The following is a 20,247-nucleotide window of genomic DNA, read 5'->3' on the forward strand; positions in this document are numbered from 1 at the left end:
TGGTACCTCTCCACTATATACAGGGATTAAACATTGTGCAATTGTGGAGTAAGATTTTGAGCCTCTTACTGTTTTTAAGAAAACTTTGCAAACCACAGGTTTTTTTTTTCAGTCTTTGAGATGAGTAGTGTGGATGGCATAGACAATAAATTGAAAAGCACATAGCCTTCCAATGGTCAATAGGTGAATCAGCTATTTTGTATGTTGATGATGTGGGTTCAGATCCTGGCCTACAACAGACATTTTCCTCCTGGGACGGTGAACTTAGCAGCTCTGTACTTACGTTGTGACGGGACACCCCCACCCCTCCCCTCTAAACAAGCCAATGGCCTACATGGGCAAGATCAGAGATACATAACACAAAACACAAACTGAGTGCATGTGAGACAAACACCTGAGTATAGACAGTACCTACCCAGCAGCCATCTGTGGCCATTGCTGCCCTCCTCGAAGGACCTATCTGTGGTCTCCGAGGACATTGGTGTACCTGCACTGGCTGCTGCTCAGGTTCATGCTGTGCTGCAACAACCCTCACCACCTGAGCTTGTGCTTCATGCTGTCCTTCTTCCTCTGGCTCTGGCTGTGGCAGTGGTAGTGGCACAATATCACCCACACTGGGGCATACTAAGATGATGCTGACCTTTTATTGCAGTGATAGAAGATGTTTGTAGGCAATGCTAGTGATGTTACACAGGGACGTGCATGCACACAGACGCATGCGCATGCACTCAGATGTGCATACATATTCTTGCAAATTGATTTAATGCCATCCTCCACCCCGGTGTTCCTAACACCTGCAAAAACACCAGTAAGGTGCAGTATTACCGCCCCATCCTGTCACTCATTTGATGACACGCCTACCTTCCGCCCACTTCTCCAGTCATCTCTGCTTATTCATGTGCTATGTAATACCACCGGCATTGATGCGCGCTGGTTCTGATTTTGGTGCATCTAGAACTCACGCGTGTCCCCGATGACTAAGTACGTGTACCAAAACACACATTAATCCCTTACCACAGCTTAGTAAAAGGGCCCCTTAGATTTTATTTCACTTTTTACTCATGACAGCTATCTTGTTCTAGCAATTTTTAAAAAAGTTAGCCCTCCCTTTTACAAAGCTGTGTGGCAATGCCGACACATCCCATTCACTTTGAATGGATGTGTCAGCATTACTGCACCAGCAGCCTCTAGCGTGTCTTTGTAAAAGGGGGTGGGGTAGGGTAAATCGATAGAGAAGCTCAAGTCCTTCATGTACATTTGGGAGTTATTTTCAAAATTGATGGTTATTAATACTTTTATTTGATGTTTTTCGTCACAGCAGCCATGTTGTCCCTGGTGACATTATCAAAATGCATAGGTGGAACACATGGTATTTTTAATATAATTTTACATTTTTTTTAAGTTATGTTTAACTCTGAAGCTTTCAAGGGTGTTTTTGTGATATTTTGAGACATATTTATTTTTATTTATTTTATTGCACTTGTATCCCACATTTTCCCACCTGTTTGCGGGCTCAATGTGGCTTACAAATACCTGTAATGGCATTGCCATTTCAGGGTACAAAATACAATTGGTGTTACAAAGATGTTAAGAATAACAAGGTTCGCATATCAATATAATCAAACAGTTATAGAAAGGAGACAGTCATAGTCAAGGAGTCGTGGTGGTATGTTGTGGTTAGTTATGGATTCTCGTGGTAAGCTTTAGTGAAGAAATAGGTTTTTAACGATTTGTGAAAGTTGGTTATTTCATTAATTGTTTTTAAGTATTTTGGTAGTGTATTCCAGAACTGCGAGCTCATGTAAGAAAATCTGGACGCATGTATTAGTTTGTACTTTAATCCCTTGCTACTGGTGAAGTGTAAATGAAGAAAAGTACGGGCAGATCTTTTGGCATTTCTGGGTGGGAGGTCCACTAGGTCGTGCATGTATGACGAGGCATCTCCGTAAATGATTTTATGAACTATCATGTAAATCTTGAACGTGATACGTTCTTTAATAGGGAGCCAATGTAACTTCTCTCTTAAGGGTTTTGCACATATGTTCTGACACAGGATTAATTCAATTTTCCAATTGATTGTTGTGCTGCTAAACACTGCCAGGGTCATGTGACTCATCCTAGGCTTATAACAAGCCTCCACACCAGGGGCGTATCTGGAATCCGGCGGTAGGGGGGGCCACAGCCAGAGAGGGGGGGCACATTTTTGCCTCCCTCCCCCCCCCCCACCGCCGCCGCCTCTCTCCACCCCCTCCCCGCCGTCAACCCTCCCCCGCTGCTTACTTTTGCTGGCGCCGAGGTCCGACCCGCAATCTCCGTTTTTCGTCTTCCTCCGTGGCCATGCTTCCAGGAAGTAACGCTGCAGTGCTGATTCGTTGAATCCAGTTCGACGTCTGACGTCAGACGCCGAACTGGATTCAACGAATCAGCACTGCAGCGTTACTTCCTGGAAGCATGGCCACGGAGGAAGACGAAAAACGGAGATTTTGGGTCGGACCTCGGCGCCAGCAAAAGTAAGCAGCGGGGGAGGGTTGACGGCGGGGAGGGGGGCCAGGGCGAAATCTGCGGGGGCCCAGGCCCCTGTGGCCCCACGCAGATACGCCCCTGCTCCACACATATATACAATTATCCCCTAATTCTATAAAAGTCACCAAAACTTGTGCACACAATTTAATTGAATAACAAGCTAATTAGTGCCAATAATTTGCTTTTTTATTAGATTTCATTGGAATTTATTTGTATAAATTTAGGCGTTGGATCCGTGCCTACATTTTACACAAAGATTTTTAAAAAGGCTATGGAAATGGGAGGGTCATGGGTGGAATGGGTGATTCCCTAGCGTTTACGCGCGTTGTTATAGAATAAGGGGGGATATGTGCCCAATTTCAGCTCATGCAAATGACCACACCTAAAGTTAGAAGCAATTCCCAGATGTAAACGCTATTCTATAAACCACACCTCATTTTGGAGCCCTTTTACCAAGCTGCGGTAAAGGGGGCCCTGCATTAACAGCAGATGCGTTTTTTGCCGCGTGCCAAGGCTCCTTTTACCAAGGAGGGTAAAAAGGCCGGAAAAAAATGGCTTTGTGGGAAGTTCACACATGCTGTGCAGCCATTTCCACCACCCATTGAGGTGTCAGTAAAGGTTCCCATACTAACCCGGTGGTAACTGTGTAAATAGATTTCCATAGCGCTGGAAATAGCACACGCTGGGGTGGAAGTATTGCTGGGCTTGATGCATGCCACTCTGGAACTACCACCAGGCTACTGCAGAAGCCCAGTACTAATTCTGCCCTTGGCATGCACCATTTCCAGCACTACAGAAATTTATTTCTGTATTTTTACCACCGGGGTTACTGCAAGGTTAGAGCAGGAGCCCTTGTTGCCACCTTATCTGTGTGTTCCTTCTTTGCTTATAGCATATGCTGTCTATTAAAATGATGTATTGTGTATTGTGTTCACATATTACTATTCCATACCTTGTACTGCTATTTGAATATTTTTATTGCTGTAATTGTCTATTGCCTACATTTGACTTATTCTTGCTGTACACCGCCTTCAGTGAATTTCTTTAAAAAGGTGATAAATAAATCCAAATACATAAGTAAGTCAGTATCAAGGCCTACAGCAGGGCAATGTGCAAAACAACACAGTCACTTAATGCTATGACTGGCCCTGTCCTATTTTGTGAACCTTTTAGTCTTGGTTCTCAGTTTCAATTACCTTATCCAAATTCAATACCACAAATTCAAACACAGTGCTTTTACAATTGGGAGGCAATAAATAAACTTCAGTGTGTGTGACTTTCTCTTTGGGCAAAATCAGGTCCATCATTGTAATTATAAAAACACTTTCAAAGCACCAAGGAACTGCCTCAATCAGGACAACTATATAAAGTTAGATGTTGTGTTTTAAGGAAACTACTCAGGAATGTCTTAGTGAAACCTAAACCTAACTCTAAAAAGAAACCAAAGAAACAAAAACAGCACCACAGATCTATTTGGCTGAGTCTATGGAAAATGGTTACCACCCAACAATTTCAAGTACAAACAAAAAGAAAGCTGTTTTTGAAGAAAAAAACATGTAGCGTGCCACGTAGAATTTGAAAAGAAACTCTTAGGGTAAACCGCACACACGTGTTGAGGTATTGTGGTCTGATATAGCTAAAATGAAACTTTTCGTCTCAGTGTTGTTATATGCACGGTATAAAAACAATCAAACGAAAAAACAACAAAAACAACAGCACATCACCTTGCTAATACAATCCCTACAGAAAAGCATGATGGTAGCAGTTTTGTCTTATAGGGATAACAAGGACAAGGGAGCATGAGGTTCAGGGTGCAGACAGATTCTGGAGGAGGAAAACCAGTTCTAGTCTGCCGTAGACCTGGTACTGTGGAAAAGATTGTTCTTTCAGCAGGATAATAATGCTAAAAACAGAGGGAAACAAGAATGGAATGACTCGGCCAGAAGAAAGTGAATGTCCTTGAGAGGCTCAGTCAAAGCTAAGTCCTGAATCCAATAGAAAATTCATGTCACGTCTTAAAAACGGAGAAGCACAGATGATTCCTATCCAATCTGAAAGAACATTAACTATTTTGCAAAAAAGAATGAGCATAAACTGCACCATTCCACTGTGCAAAGTTGGTAGATGCTTATCCTGATTCATGGCTATTATTACTGCAAAAAATGGCTTCCACCAAGCATTATGGCAAGAGGTATAAAGATTTACACAATCAATGCTTTTTGGTTTCTTAACTTATTCTTAATACTTTTGAAATATTTCTATATTTTTTTCTTTCTTGATGTATTTTAAATTTGTGACTTATATTTCTACATAAATGCATTTTGAATTACATTTTTTAGATAGCATAATGTGAAACCAGTTTGTACTTTTGAAAAATGTTATCACATAGTCTTTGAAAGTTCCATGTTAGGCATGTTTAAACCTTTGCTTCAATGTCAGATTATACAATAGAAACTGCTTTGTTCTTTATCCAGGAGAATTTGTGTAACCAGTAGGATAACAATTAATTTACAAAAAAAAAAAAAAAACCTTGTTCACTACTCTTAAAAAAAGCGTGGCTGATAGAAACAGCAGTAAAAAAAACTTTGTGTTTTGTGCTCATTTTTCTACACTATTCTATACAATACAGATTACGAGATTTCAGTGAGGATATCCTGTTTCTTGATGGGTTCATCTTAACTGTTGTAAGAGAAGCCTGGAATATATTGAAACTAAATGGAAGTAAAATTAAACTCTTCTTTCATTGGGGCTCATGGAATCACATCTTCACTTCATGTTTTGTAGAAGGTCACATTTTAGATACACAGATTATTCTGTTTTGAGCAAATTTCACAGACAAGTGGTTTTATAACTCAAAATAAAATATTTTGTTTCATGCAGATTTCTTTTGTTTAAACATAACTAAATGAGCTATAAGCCCCTAATTCAGCCCATTGGTTTTCTTATATTTTGTTCTTGTGATGACTTATACTGTGCCAAAACTGAAAACTCGTTATCTCTTCTATCTGGTTGATAATAAAAGGAGCTCATTGTGAACAGTACCCACCCTAAAAGGTTGTTTTGTGGCTGTACATGAGGAATTGTGATATTGAATAAATAAGTTTGTTTTTGTTCCTAGTCATGCATCCAAATGTTATATAATCCTTTCAAGAAAGCCAGTTAATCATTTATTAGTGAAACATAACCATAGAGGCATGGTATGGTCGCATTTTCAATATACTAGAACCCAGCTAAGGAACAGGTTATTTTGAGCTAGTCTTCACTGGACCAAACTTGCTTTACTTGTGCCATCACCATCCTACTGGGTAGGCAGTGTCTTAAAAGGTGGAGGCTAAAGGAATTTTTTAAAAATATTTATATCCCACATTATCCCAAGCAAACTCGGTGTCAGGCTGGTTGTAAGCCCTTGAGCCTAGGCCAAGGCCTAGGATGGACTGAACAGGTACTATACACCACCCCAGCTATCAAGCCCTGCACACACACGCAGCAACCAACTTGCACCTCCAGAAAAGGGAAATAGGGCAATCAGGCGGGCCTCATGGCCTAACGGGAACCGATTCACTCAGAATTCAAGTATACGGGCCTCACGGCCTAACTGGAACCGACTCATTCTTAGGGAGGGGACCAGAGCACCAGCAACACCCTCAGTGCTGGTAATCAAGGAGAAAGGGAAGCATACACAGAAACACATCAAGCCGTAGCCCACCACACACAAAGAAGATGAGGGACTATAATATAAGATACTGTAGTCAGAGACCCTCAGCAGACATGGAAGGGAATAGTCCGCAAAACGGAGTGTGGAGCCTAACACACACACCTAGCACAGGAAGGGACAGTGCTCTGTAATACAGGAGGTAGTACAGCAAAAAGAACAAAAACAGTCACAAGCGAAAGACTGCTCCAAACACTCGGCTGCCAGAGGCAGGCAAAATACTGCGGACAAAGGATTAACCAGGCTCTGAACACACAGCTGCTGGAGGCAGCAACACTGCAGACAAGGGTTAATGTAAACACAAGGAAGAACAAACAACAACCCCACGGATAGAAACAAAGGGAATCCCAGGTGCAGTGTATAGAGAGGTAATTAGACACACACTAAGAGCAGCAGGCAGGCAGACAGAGCAGAGCAACAGAAAACTACAAGCAAGAAAAGGAGTAACAAACTCCACGAGAGCACAGAGCTAACAGCTCAGATAGAGCGCAGGTAAGACTTCAGCAAGATAGGAAAAATGCCAAAGCAGAGGTTGTAGGGAAAAAAGCTTAAGTAGATCAGACTGACATCAGCTCAGCCCCTGACAGACCAATCAGGAGTGATTTCAAGCATTCCCCTGTCTGACTAGCAGAATTCTAACGGAGTCATAACACTTGGGTTACCACCCTTATGTTTTGCCTAAAGCAAATGACCTTAATATGTAATACTTGGTAGCAGTAATGAAACGGTGATGGAATATTCACATAGCAAGCAGCCTGAGTAAACAGATTTATTTTCCACTGATCACACATATGCCTATGAGGATTTTAACTGTTCCCTCTCTCCCTGCCCTTCATGTCTCGCAATGGCGCCTATTTTACAAAAGTCTGCTTCCCCTGATATCAAAACCTGGCTATGCCTCTGCATGATTCCTCAACATGGTGCAGCTGCTCCTGTTGAGTAGGCATGTGCAAGAAGTAAAAAGAAGCACTCATGAAGGGGCTCAGAACAGAGATGTGACAGTTAAAAAAATGGTTGAGAAAAAGCCCTTATCGGAACTCATGGGGGTGAAGCATATCTGGCCTTCGGCGGGAGGGGGGGCAGAGCCAGAGTGAGGGGGGCACATTTTAGCCCCCCCAGCGCTGCCAACCCCCCCTGCCATTGCCCAACCCCCCGCCATTGCTGGACCCCCTCGCCGCCAATTTTGACCCCCCCACCCTGCCGACGACCCTCTACACCCCCTCCTGCCGCCAAACCTCCCCCACTGCCGTCACCTACCTTTGCTGGGGGGGACCCCAACCCCTGCCAGCTGAGGTCCTCTCTTTCATTGCAGCAAAGCTTCCTTCAGTTTCAAATTCTGAGTCTAACGTCCTGCACATTGTACGTGCAGGACATCAGACTCAGAACAGGAAGCTTTGCTGCAACGGAAGAGAGGACCTCGGCTGGCGGGGGTTGGGGTCCCCCGCCAGCAAAGATAGGCGACGGCGGGTTGGCGGCAAGAGGGGGGTTGGACAGGGTCGTCGGCAGGGGGTTCAGGGCCAAATCTATAGGGGGCCCAGGCCCCCATGGCCCTACGCAGATACGCCAATATGGTGGACAGAATGTTTGCTCGGTGATTACCTGCTCAGGCAGGCTCACTGGATGCATGATTTTTTCCTTTTCTGTTTAAGCTTTCTTCTTGCTGGTGATGCCTCATACAAAGAGCAAAAGGGTTGTGAGGTCACAACTGACATCAAACCACATGTTTTCTCCAGTGCAGCCAACCAATTAGAGGTTCACCATGCACCAACTTCTACTTTCCAGAGTGAGTGATCCCACTATGGTAGTGGGCGAAGGAGTGCTCACACCTTTGGGAGCTGACATCTCTCTTTCTCCTCCAGTGCCTTCTCCACCACTGTGTCTGTCAGGAAACCGAGCTCCAGCTGAGCTCAATGCAGAGGCAGAAGTCACTACAGCGGTTGGCTCTGATGACGCAGCTGGACTCAAGGACAGATAGTCTGTGCCACTAGACCTAGGGATACTGCACCAACTTTCTTCCCCAATCGATGGTGACACTAGAAATTATTTGGACGGCAATTCAAGCACTGGCAGAGATGGTGATGAAGTCTACTTAAGAAACCTCATTGTTAGTGAGGTTAAAGGTCCAGTCACTTCTATAATGAAAGATAATATTTTGATTCTTTGTAAAATTGAGTAATAGAAGGCTGAACCTTCGTATATTGAATGTTCCTAGAGCTCCTGGAATGTCACCAGTGGAATTCTTAAAAAAAAAAAAAAACCTTGTTGAAGTGTTAAGTTGTCTTTCTTCTAAAATTCCACCATTAAATAAGGTTTATTATTTACTTGTAAAGAAAACTCCAGTGAGTGATGGTCAAGTTCAACATGTTGGTGAAGTTATTCAAGATCTGTTGGCTATATTAGAAGATTCACTTTCAGAGGTGACTGATTGAGCAACACTTTTGGTCTCATTTGTTTTTGAACAAGATCTCAACTCAGTGATATATATATATATATATATATATATATATATATATATATATATATATATATATATATATATATATATATATTAATGTCTGGGTATATATATATGTGCTGTGGTTAGTTCAGTCCTTTTTATTTTTCTTACAGTGCAATTCTCCTATTCTTCTTTAGTTCCACCCACTTGCTTAGAATGTGGTCTAATAAGGAGAGATATGATTTTATTCTTAAATATGTAATGATACTTTATTGTATTTCCTCCATGTTTCATAAACAAGTTGTTTTGCTTGTGATATTGTTACAAATGCATATAAATAAAATAAAAAATGTTTGGGATTGGGCCTCTGAGGTGTGTGCTTGTATGTACCTGATGAAGTGTGAGGAATTTGGAAAGACTGACAGGGTGATTCGGGGGTCCTTTTACTAAGGTGCACTGAAAAATGGGCTGTGCTAGTGTAAGCGCATGTTTTGGGCATGCACAGATCAACTTTTCAGCGTGCTTATCAAAAAAGGCTTTTTTATATTTTTGCCAAAAATGGATGTGCGGCAAAATAAAAATTGGCATGTGCCCATTTTGGATCTGAGATATTACTGCCAGCCATTGACTTAGCAGTAAGGTCTCATGTGGTAACCGTGCGGTAATCGTCTACACACATAAAATGACGATTACCACCTGGTTTCTGCTGCGCACAGGAAAACAAAAATTATTTTCTGACGTGCGTAGCGGATGTGCATAAAAAATGAAATTACCGCCCAGGCCTCATGGTAGCCAGGTGGTAAATCCAAATTGATGCGCGTTGGGTGCACATAGGTGCCTACGTTGCTTAGTTAAAGGGCCCCTGGGCTAAGTGTTGGTCAGAGTTTTTAAAAAGTATACATATTTGACTTTGAAAACTGTGGAAAAACAAGTTAGTGTGTGAATTTGACTGAAACAGCTATGAGTGAGAGCCACCATGGGAATAAGAGGCTCTCAGAGTGATTTAATGGATGAAAGAATTATATGAATCTTTCACTAAACTGTGAAAGGATGACTATCCAAGTTTAAAAGACCCTTATTGAAATTACCCATGGTGGCTCTAAATTAAATACAGTATCAGAAGAAGACCTAAATGTGTGATTATTTAAAAGAAAGTGAGAGGAAAGAAATTTTGAATCTGAATTGCCCTCCATGAGCCCAGTGATGAGAACAGGCTCAGAATCGTTTGATCAAGGTGCAGGCTGAAAGCTGTTGGAGTTGTTCAAAGAAGGGCTGCATGTGAAAGAGTTGAGTTGGACTTGGTGGAAAAAGGAGAGTGTTTTAGTCAGCAAACCCCATAAATAACCTTATTTAACTAGTTAGTCACAGTTGTAGAGGAACTGAATCCAGGGTTGGAAAACAAGGTGTTAATCATATATAGACAGGTTTCTATCATTACAATTAGTTTGGCAGGTATGCAGCTGTAAACCATTTGAATTATCTTTTGATCAGGAGAATGAATATAGAAAATGAATAAATAAAATAAACATCCCAATTGAAGCTAGTTGTCAGAGAGTAATAAAGAAAGTTATGTTACTTCCTATTATTATTACTGTGGCTATGCATAGCCTTACATATGCTCTTGATTGGGTTTGGCACACTAAACATTGAGTCCTTCCCAAGATCTGGGATATTCAGATTTTATAAGTGCAGGATGTCAGCAGTTCCAAGCAGCACAGTCTTCTGTAGCTGGCAGGAGGTGATTTTGTCAGTGCCCACTATTTTCAGATGTTGTTTCAGGTATTTTGATATTGCTTCGTGGGTGCTAATTACTACAGGGCCACATGTATAGATTTTCTCCAGAATCACTTTACATCAGTCTTCAAACCTTGATATTTCACAATCTTTTCCAATTGTTTGTCTTCAGCATAGCTTATCTCCTGGTTTTTGCCACATCTGCTATCCATACCTGCTTCTGTTCAACCACAGTGATGTCAGGTGTTTGTCAGTCTGTATCGTGAAGTTCCAGAAAATTTTGGCTTGTTACCAAATTTGTTACCAATTTTGTGGTGCCACCAATTTGTGGTTACAGGCAAATGATACTTTTTGCAGGTATCCCAGTGTATCATGACCACTACATTGTATCTTTCTTAGTAGTCAGTCTGGGCAATCTTTTTCCAGCCAGTGACTGCTGCACAGCTTCTTTCAACAGGTGGGACTTGTTGTCAGTGGATGTATTTATTTTATTTATTTATGATGATTTCAAATAATGTACTCAAACAATAACTTGTACATCATAGTCAATAAATTCAAAGAGACAAAAACAACAGGGTCAAAAAAGTTAATTAATCTTTACTTAGTTCTACTCCACTATAAAGGAATTCTAGACAGTATCAATTTTCAAAATAAGAAATAGAATGACTGCAGATATATAAGAGCATGAGGTTACTGAGAGGATAGAGCCCTGGTAGAAGGTCACTGGGTAGAGTATCCTGGAGGTCCCTGGGTGGGGAGTAAGCCCAGCCTTAGGGAATGGGTTAGAAAATAAATTGCAGCAAGATGGTGCAACAAAGGGGATGAATGACATGTTGGGAAGAGTTAGAGGGTCATAAAAGTATTATCATGTACTTGTACATGGTCTTTTGGTGGTCCAAGATTCTGCTGCCATTAGATCAATGGAGAGAAAGGAGATTCACTGGTTAAGAACTGGCCACCCGTGGGTTTGGAGAAGGAGACAAGTCATAGTCCAGATGGACAGAGAGTGTTGGTGAGCTCTGGAGAGTGGATCAAAAGGATTACGTCTAGAAGCTGGAGATGAGAACAGGAGACAGTTCCATCTCTTGATGGAGCTGGGGCATCAGAGTCCAGAACCTGTGCGCTGGAGGCACAAAGCCCATACAGGGCTTGGAAGGGATGGGCAAGGAGAGGTGCTTTATAACGTGTATACATTTCTGATCTGCACTTTTGCAAATACTCTGCTAAAATCAAGTCAAGTTCATTTTGAACTATTTTTGTTTGTTTGAATATATTGAGCTGCTGTTTGCAGAGGTTAATAAGTTCCCATTGATTTCCATATAAAATCCTGGAAAGTGCCTTGGGAACCAACAGCTCTCAGGGTCCATTCTAACTAATTGCCAGCTTGCATCACCCAAGAGATTTGGAGCAGAGACCGAGATCCTGGATGGAGAAGAGGGTCTTTGAACTCACTAACCACTTCTTTTTCCAGGGTGGAGGCATCCAGCGTAAACTTTGAAGTGCAAGGGTATGGAGTCTTGCCATTGAGGAGGCTCCCCACCCACTTAGACTCCAGACCTGGGGAAGTGCTTGGAAGGGCACGTTTCACAAATAAACCCCAACTATATAGTCCCTCTTAGCAGACCTCCCACCTTCATCCCTCTGGTAACAGGGAAGGTTGTCAAATGAGAAAGTTCCCAAAATACATACTTCACAGATGGATAATTTACACAATATCTACAAAGAAACTGGGGCATCCTATGGTAGTTTCGTGTTCGGTGTATGCTACCCACACACTAAAAATTAGATTTTTTTAGTGCTAAGGGCTTGTTTGTGGGCATAGAGTAGGTGTAAGTCCTTAGCACCTAGTAAATAGCTGGCATAAGGGCTCCCACGCAAATGGCAATGCGCTAATTGGGAAATTAGCACATGACCATTAATACAGAAAATGGAAAATGCAGCCATATTATAACCACGCTAAAAGTGTCCTAAGCCTGCAAGAAAGCACCATGCTACTGATACCGCAGGAGATGGGGAGGGAGGGAGATAAATAGGACAAAACACAAATTTTTGGCTTCCACCGAAAACATACAATCAATTTTAGCTGAAACTGAAATTGGTGCATCCTGCGTTAAGCATGCATTAGTGCATAATGCAACTTAGTAAAAGGACCCCCTAATAAAAAGTTTGTTAAGGTATTGTAATAACTCAATTTGAAAATATATGTTAACTTGCTTTAGCACAAAAGACTAAACTACATATCTAGACATGAGGTTAAATTGTGTGGATGCCACATTAAACAAACATAACTTTTGTATTTATCACATTTTAAAGATATATTTTAAGAATGATTGCAGCAACTGTTTCTTTCTCAATTTAGTCTACATAGAAACATGGAGACAAGTGAAGGTTTTTTTTTTAAGATTCTTACTGGCACATATATTTTATTAATACACTGATAATTTAAGTAAAGACTTAAAATTCAAGATACCTAAGATTACTAAATACACAAGGAAGAAGATTTTGCTGACATATAAGAATAGGTGTTGTAGACTATTAAGGCCAAATAAAAATAAACCTCTGGGAAAGAAATGCTTTCCATGCAGAAATTTTCCCAGCAGAGTTATATTCTGTATGGGTTTGCATGTCAGAGCTAAATGAATTATATAAATAAAGCGCTTCAAATGTATTATGGATGACAGGAAGACTCTAAGAAATAAATACCAGCAAATGTTTTGCTAAACAATATCCATAAGGCAAACGGACTAAGATAACATTTTAGAACCCATAGAGTAAAGGTCCATTTATACACAATGGTCAGGATGAAGATCATGTCATATAGATGTTTTTCTGGATAAACAAAGTTTAAATCCATGATTCCTAGATCTAACTCTCCTTTACATCAACCTGATGCTCCCACAGCCCATTGAACCTGGCAAAGGATCTAGTGATACTTTTGTCACTTGTGATGAGAATCCAATAAGAGGCAAAAATTGCTCTTGAAAGCCTTCTGCAATCCACTCCTATGAATATAAGAACAAAAGAATTGCCATACTGGGTCAGACCAAAGATCCATCAAGTCCAGTATTCTGCTTCCAACAGTGGCCAACCCAGGTCACAAGTACCTGGCAGAACCCTAACAACTAGCAAGATTCCATGTTACTGACCCCAGAGATAAGTAGTGGCTTTACCCATGCCTACCTTAAAAACAGTTTATAGACTTTTCCTCCAGAAACTTGTCTAAACAATTGATTCATTTTTACCCATACTTATCCACTCAGGATTCTTTTAGACCTCTTTCATATCCCCCTCAACTATTTCTTCTCCAAGCTGAATAGCCTTAACCTCTTAAGCCTTTCATTATGAGAGTCGTTCCATCCTCTTAATCATTTTGGTCACCCTCCTTTATACCTTTTCTAACTCTACTGTATCTGTTTTGAGATGTGATGACCAAAATTACACACAATACACAAAATGAGGTTGCAACGACATTATTTATTTATTACATTTGTACTCCACATTTTCCCACCTATTTGCAGGCTCAATGTGGCTTACGTGGAGGGGCATAATCGAACAAAAACGTCTATCTCCATGGGCATTTATCTCCAAGAACGGGTCCGTGAAGGGGTGGACCGAACCGTATTTTCAAAAAAAAATAGACGTCCATGTTTTATTCGACAATTTGTGAGCTGGGCGTTTTTATTTTTCAGCGATAATGGAAAATGAAAGCACCCAGCTCAAAAACGAATAAATCCAAGGCATTTGTTTGTGGGAGGGGCCAGGATTCATAGTGCACTGGTCCCCCTCACATGCCAGGACACCAACCGGGCACCCTAGGGGGCACTTTTACAAAAACCAAAAAAAAAGGTAAAAGAGCTCCCAGGTGCATAGCACCCTTCCCTTGTGTGTTGAGCCCCCCAAATCCCCCTCAAAACCCACTGCCCACAAGTCTACACCATTATTATAGCCCTAGGGGGTGAAGGGGGCACCTACATGTGGGTACAGTGGGTTTTGGGGGGTTGGACGACTAATAAGCATTAAGCAGCACAATTGTAACAGGTAGGGGGGGATGGGCCTGGGTCCACCTGCCTGAAGTCCACTGCACCCCCTAACAACTGCTCCAGGGACCTGCATACTACTGCCAGGGAGGTGGGTATGACATTTGAGGGTGAAAATAAAAAGTTGTGAAACATCATTTTTTGTGGTGGGAGGGGGTTAGTGACCACTGGGGGAGTCAGGGGAGGTCATCCCCGATTCCCTCTGATGGTCATCTGGTCATTTAGAGCACTTTTTTGGGTCCTGTTCGTGTGAAAAAAGGGTCCAACAAAAGTGTCCTAAATGTTCGCTAAAAACGCCTTTATTTTTTCGATTATCGCCCTAACGCGTACATCTCTCCTCGGCCGATAACCACGCCCCAGTTCCACCTTCACCATACCTCTGACACGCCCCCATCAACTTTGTCCGCATCCGCGATGGAGTGCAGTTGAAAACGTCCAAAATCGGCTTTCGATTATACCGATTTATTCGTTTTTGTGAGATAAACGTCTATCTCCCGATTTGGGTCGAAATCTAGGCGTTTTTCTCTTTCGATTATAAGGTGGATAGTACCGTAAAGGTGTTTGCCAATTTGGTTGACAACAAATATAAGGTTATATTATGGTCAATGAGGTAGGTATGATTCAAGTGTCATGAGGGTCGAAAGGAATGAGGATTGTAATTGTCCAGTAGGATCATTGGATATGCTGTGTTCCTGGGTGTGGGGATTTACGTTGGATCGGTGGGATAGGCCTTTTTTGAAGAGGTGGGTTTTTAGTGATTTCCTGAAGTTTAGGTGGTCGTGGATTGTTTTCACAACTTTTGGGAGTCCATTCCATAGTTGTGCACTTATGTAGGAGAAGCTGGATGCGTAAGTTGTTTTGTATTTAAGTCCTTTACAATTTGGGTAATGTAGGATTAGGTATGACCGTGATGATCCGACTCTGTTTCTGTTTGGTAAATCTATGAGGTCTGTCATATATGTTTTATTTTCTGTTCTTTCTTAATAATTCCTATTATTCTGTTTGTTTGGCCACTGCTGCACACTGAGCAGAAGATTTCAATGTATTATTTTATTTATTTTTCTTACATTTGTACCCCGCGCTTTTCCCACTCATAGCAGGTTCAATGCGGCTTACATATTATATACAGGTACTTATTTGTTCCTGGGGCAATGGAGGGTTAAGTGACTTGCCCAGAGTCACAAGGAGCTGCCTGTGCCTGCAGTGGGAATTGAACCCAGTTCCCCAGGACCAAAGTACACCACTCTAACCACTAGGCCACTCCTCAGACCTTGATGGCACCTAGATCTTTCACCTGGGTGGTGACTAGTATTATATAGCCAATATTTGGATTGTTCTTCTCAACATGCATCACTTTGCACTTATCTACATTAAGAGACACTTTTAGTAAAGTGCGCAAAGCAGTTAACATATGAATTAGCAAATGTTGACCACTTCCACTCAAGTGTGCCATCTGGTACCATGGTGGCATGGCAGTTTGCATGTATTAATTCACATATTAACTATATGTTGGGTTAGGGGGTAGGATCAAAGGGGTTCTTTTACTAAGCTTTGGTAAAAAGTGGCCTGTGGTAGTGCAAGCGCATCTTTTGGACCATTTTTTACCGAGTCTAGGAGAAAAGCCTTTTTTAAGGGGCCAGAAAATGGACATGTGCTAAAATTGAAACCAGTGCATGTCCATTTTCAGCCTGAGACCTTTCTGACACCCATTGACTAATGGTAAGGGCTCACACGCTACATACACAGTGACCTGTTGGTGTGTGCCAACTGCCAATTAATGCCGGAAACATTGCGCACAATAGGAAATAAAAACATAATTTGTCCCAGCATTATGGGCATGCACCAAATCCAAAATTATTACCAGGAATCACGCTAGCACATGCATAGAGCCTACTGCACCTTTGTAAAAGGGCCCCAAAAAGGGCAGAAAATACTGGAAAGCAACTCCACTATTACTAAAATTACATTGGCTTCCACTTTCAAATCATGTGTATTTGCCTATCAAATAATATACAGTATGACATATCTCCATCTTATATGCAGAACCTTATTGAGTTGCCAATGCACAACACATTGAAATCTTCCAGATACTTTCTTGTTCTCCACTTCCCAAATTGAAATAAAATTCAATACAAAACAATTCATAATACTGGATTCTCCTATCACTGTACTAAGAGATGGAACTCCCTTCCTAAGTGATTATTGGGTTCATTTTCGAAGGAGAAGGACATCCATCTTTCAACATAAATCGGAAGATGGACGTCCTTCTCCCAGAGACGTCCAAATCGATATAATTGAAACCCGATTTTGGACATCTCCAACTGCAGTCCGTCGCAAGGACGTCCAAAGTTCAAGGGGGCATGTCGGAGGTGTAGCGAAGGCGGGACATGGGTGTGCCTAACTCTTGGACGTCTTTGACCCATAATCGAAAAAAACAAGGACGTCCCTGAGGAACACTTGGACGTTTTCACCTGGACGTGTTTTTTTAATGAATAAGGCACAAAAAGGTGCCCAAAATGACCAGATGACCACCGGAGAGAATCGGGGATGACCTCCCATTACTCCCCCAGTGGTCACTAACCCCCTCCCACCCTCAAAAAACATCTTTAAAAATATGTCGTGCCAGCCTCATATGTCATACTCAGCTCCATAACAGCGCATGCAGGTCCCAGGAGCAGTTTTAGTGGATACTGCAGTGCACTTCAGACAGGCGGACCCAGGCCCATACCCCCCTACCTGTTACATTTGTGGAGGAAACAGCGAGCTCTCCAAAACCCACTACAAACCGGTGTACAGTTGTGGGTAGTGGGTTTGGGGGGAGGGGGTGGAGGGCTCAGCACACAAGGTAAGGGAGATATGTTCCTGGGAGCATTTTATGAACTGCACTGCAGTTACCCCTAGGGTGCCCGGTTGGTGTCCTGGCATGTCAGGGGGACCAGTGCACTACAAATGCTGGCTCCTCCCACACCCCACACCCAAATGGCTTGCATTTGGACGTTTTTGACATGGACGTCTTTGGTTTCAAAAATCGCCGAAAGTTAGAAATGTCCATGTCTAGGGACGTACAAATCTAGGGATATTCAAATTTAAGGATTTGGACGTCTCTCACGGTAATTTCAAAATGAAAGATCGATGTCCATCTTGTTTCGAAAATACAGGTTTCCCCTCCCCTGGATTTCGCCGTTTTGCAAGGACATCCAAATCGCAACTTGGATGTTTCTTTCAAAAATGCCTCTCCACATCATACAACTATTTCATATTTTGCAAATTGCTAAATACTTACTTATTAAGATTATCTCTCATTGAAGACAGCAACTAATTCACTTTTCAATCTAGATGTACTATTCCTATTAATTTTTGCATTCTATTATTGTTATTACATTGATTTCACATAAGTTTCTATCTTTACAACTGCAACTTGGATTTATCAAATGCTGTAATTTTAATGTGAGCCCAGGGATGTAGCCAGACTTTGTCAGGAGGGGGGTCCAGAGCCCGAGGTGAGGGGGCTCATTTTAGCCCCCCTGGCGCCACCGACTCTCCCCCCCGCTATTTTTGAACCTCCCCCCATGCCCCTCCCCATTCGACCCTCCCTCCCTGCTGCCGTCAGGTACCTGTGCTGGCAGGGTCCCCAATCCCCGTCAGCCGAAGTCCTCTTCAGCGCCAGTCTCCGGGCCGGCGCATTGCTGCAGCTGATCTGGATGGAAGGATTCTGTTTCTGTGTGAGTCGTCCTGATGTCCCTATGTGTACATAGGAACATGCAGGACGTCAGGACGACACACAGAGAAACAGAATCCCATCCAGATCAGCTGAAGCAACGCGCCAGCCCGGAAACCGGCGCTGAAGAGGACTTCGGCTGGCGGGGGTTGGGGGCCCCCGCCAGCACAGGTACCTGATGGCAGCAGCAGGGGAGGGTTGGCAGCAGCGGGAAGGGGGAGTGGAAAGGGTCGGCGGTGTGGGTGCCAGAGACAAATCTGGGGGGGTCCATGCCCCGTGGCCCCACGTAGCTACACCCCTGTGTGAGCCACATGGAACCCTGCTCTTTAACTTGTTGATTTGGCTTATTATGTTATACAGGTTCACCAAGATTTGTTTCAGTTTCTCCATGCAGGGCAGCCGAGAGACTGGGCCGGGCCCGGGGCAAGGCTGCACTGGGGCCCCGCCCCCGAGGTCATTGCCGCTGCCCCCCCAGGCCACCGTGCCGCAGTCCCCACCCGCCCCCCTCCGTCCGCCACTGGGCCGGGCTCCCTGCATTGAAATCATCACAGCACCTCACCTGTCACCTCGCTCCGTGATCGGATTCGCCTCCCTTCGGGCCTTCCCTCCCTTTGACCCGTCCTTGTGGAAGTTATATCAGACGAGGGTGGGACACAGGGAGGGAAGGCCCAAAGGGAGGTGAATCTGTTCTGCCACTGCTGCTCATTCAGTCATGGAGGCAACAGGTGAGGCGCTGTGATGATTTCAATGCGGGGGGCCCCGGCCCGGTGGCGGACAGTCGACGGAGCTGAGGGCGGGTGAGATCGGGGACTGCAACGCCGACCCCCCTTGGAGGCCAGGACCCGGGGAATTTTGACCCCCCTGCCCCCCCTCTCAGCGGCCCTGCCTCCATGTTATCCACCTTACATACCATTTCTGGTACAGATAGATCTCTTGCATCCTTCTTAGTAAAGACTGAAACAAAGAATCATTTAGTCTCACCACTATGACCTTGTTTTCCCTGACTACCCCATTTTCCCTTTAATGATCTAAAGGTCCCACTGACTCCCTCACAAGTTTCCTGCTTCTAATATACTTTAAAAAAGTTACTATCCTTCTGATATTCAAAACTATTTAACTGGTCAGGAATGGCATCTTCCAGTTAAATGGCACTTAACGGGTGATATTCAGTGGTGGATAGCTAGCTAACCCTGCTGAATATTCATGGATAGAAGCTAGGGGATCACTGGTTATAGCATGCAATATAGCCAGCTATACCCAGATATTCAGTGTATAGATGGCTATTGTATGTGGCCACACCGGGCCACTTAAATAGCTGGAATATCTTGCCTGGTTTAAATGTAACCAGCTATCTCCAAATGTTAACTTAGCCAGTTAAGTTTAAACCAGCCCAAAATAAACCAGATATTTAATGCTGCGCCCTCCCGCAGTCTGAATATTGGCCCTATGTGTTTTTGTCTTTACAGCAAGCTTCTTTTCAATTTCTCTTATCAATGGTTTGCATCTAACTTGACAGTGCTTATGTTGCTTCCTGTTTTCTTCATTCAGATCATTTTTTTCCATTTTTTAAAAGATGTTCTTTTGTATATAATAGCCACTTTTACCTCACCTTTTAACTATGCTGGCTGTCATTTGCCCTTCTTTCCATCATTTTATGTGGAATACATCTGGTCTGGGCTTCCAAGATGGTATTTTTACACATTGCCCATACCTGATTTAAACTTCAAACCTTTTCAGTTACTCCTTTTAACTTTTGTAAAACCATTTTCCTCATTGTATCATAGTTGCCCTTTTGAAAGTTAACTGTCAACACGGTAGATTTCATTAGTGTCTTCCCTCCAGTTATTAACTCATTAAGTATATAATGTTGTTTAATATGACAGATTCTAAGAGTCAACAGTATCTCTTAGTTGAGGCACCATTCAGAGGATTACCTGTTGCTTTTCAGTCTCTTTGCTGCTATCCTGTCAGACTTGTGAGTTCTTGTACCAAGTAGAGCGCTACTCTACTTACAACTGCTCTACTTACTCGGACCAGGTTCTGCTTGGCAGCTGGACAACCCCGGGTTTCACCTGCGCTGACCGCC

Source organism: Microcaecilia unicolor, chromosome 2 (genome assembly GCF_901765095.1).
Source record: "Microcaecilia unicolor chromosome 2, aMicUni1.1, whole genome shotgun sequence".
Lineage (NCBI taxonomy): Eukaryota > Metazoa > Chordata > Amphibia > Gymnophiona > Siphonopidae > Microcaecilia > Microcaecilia unicolor.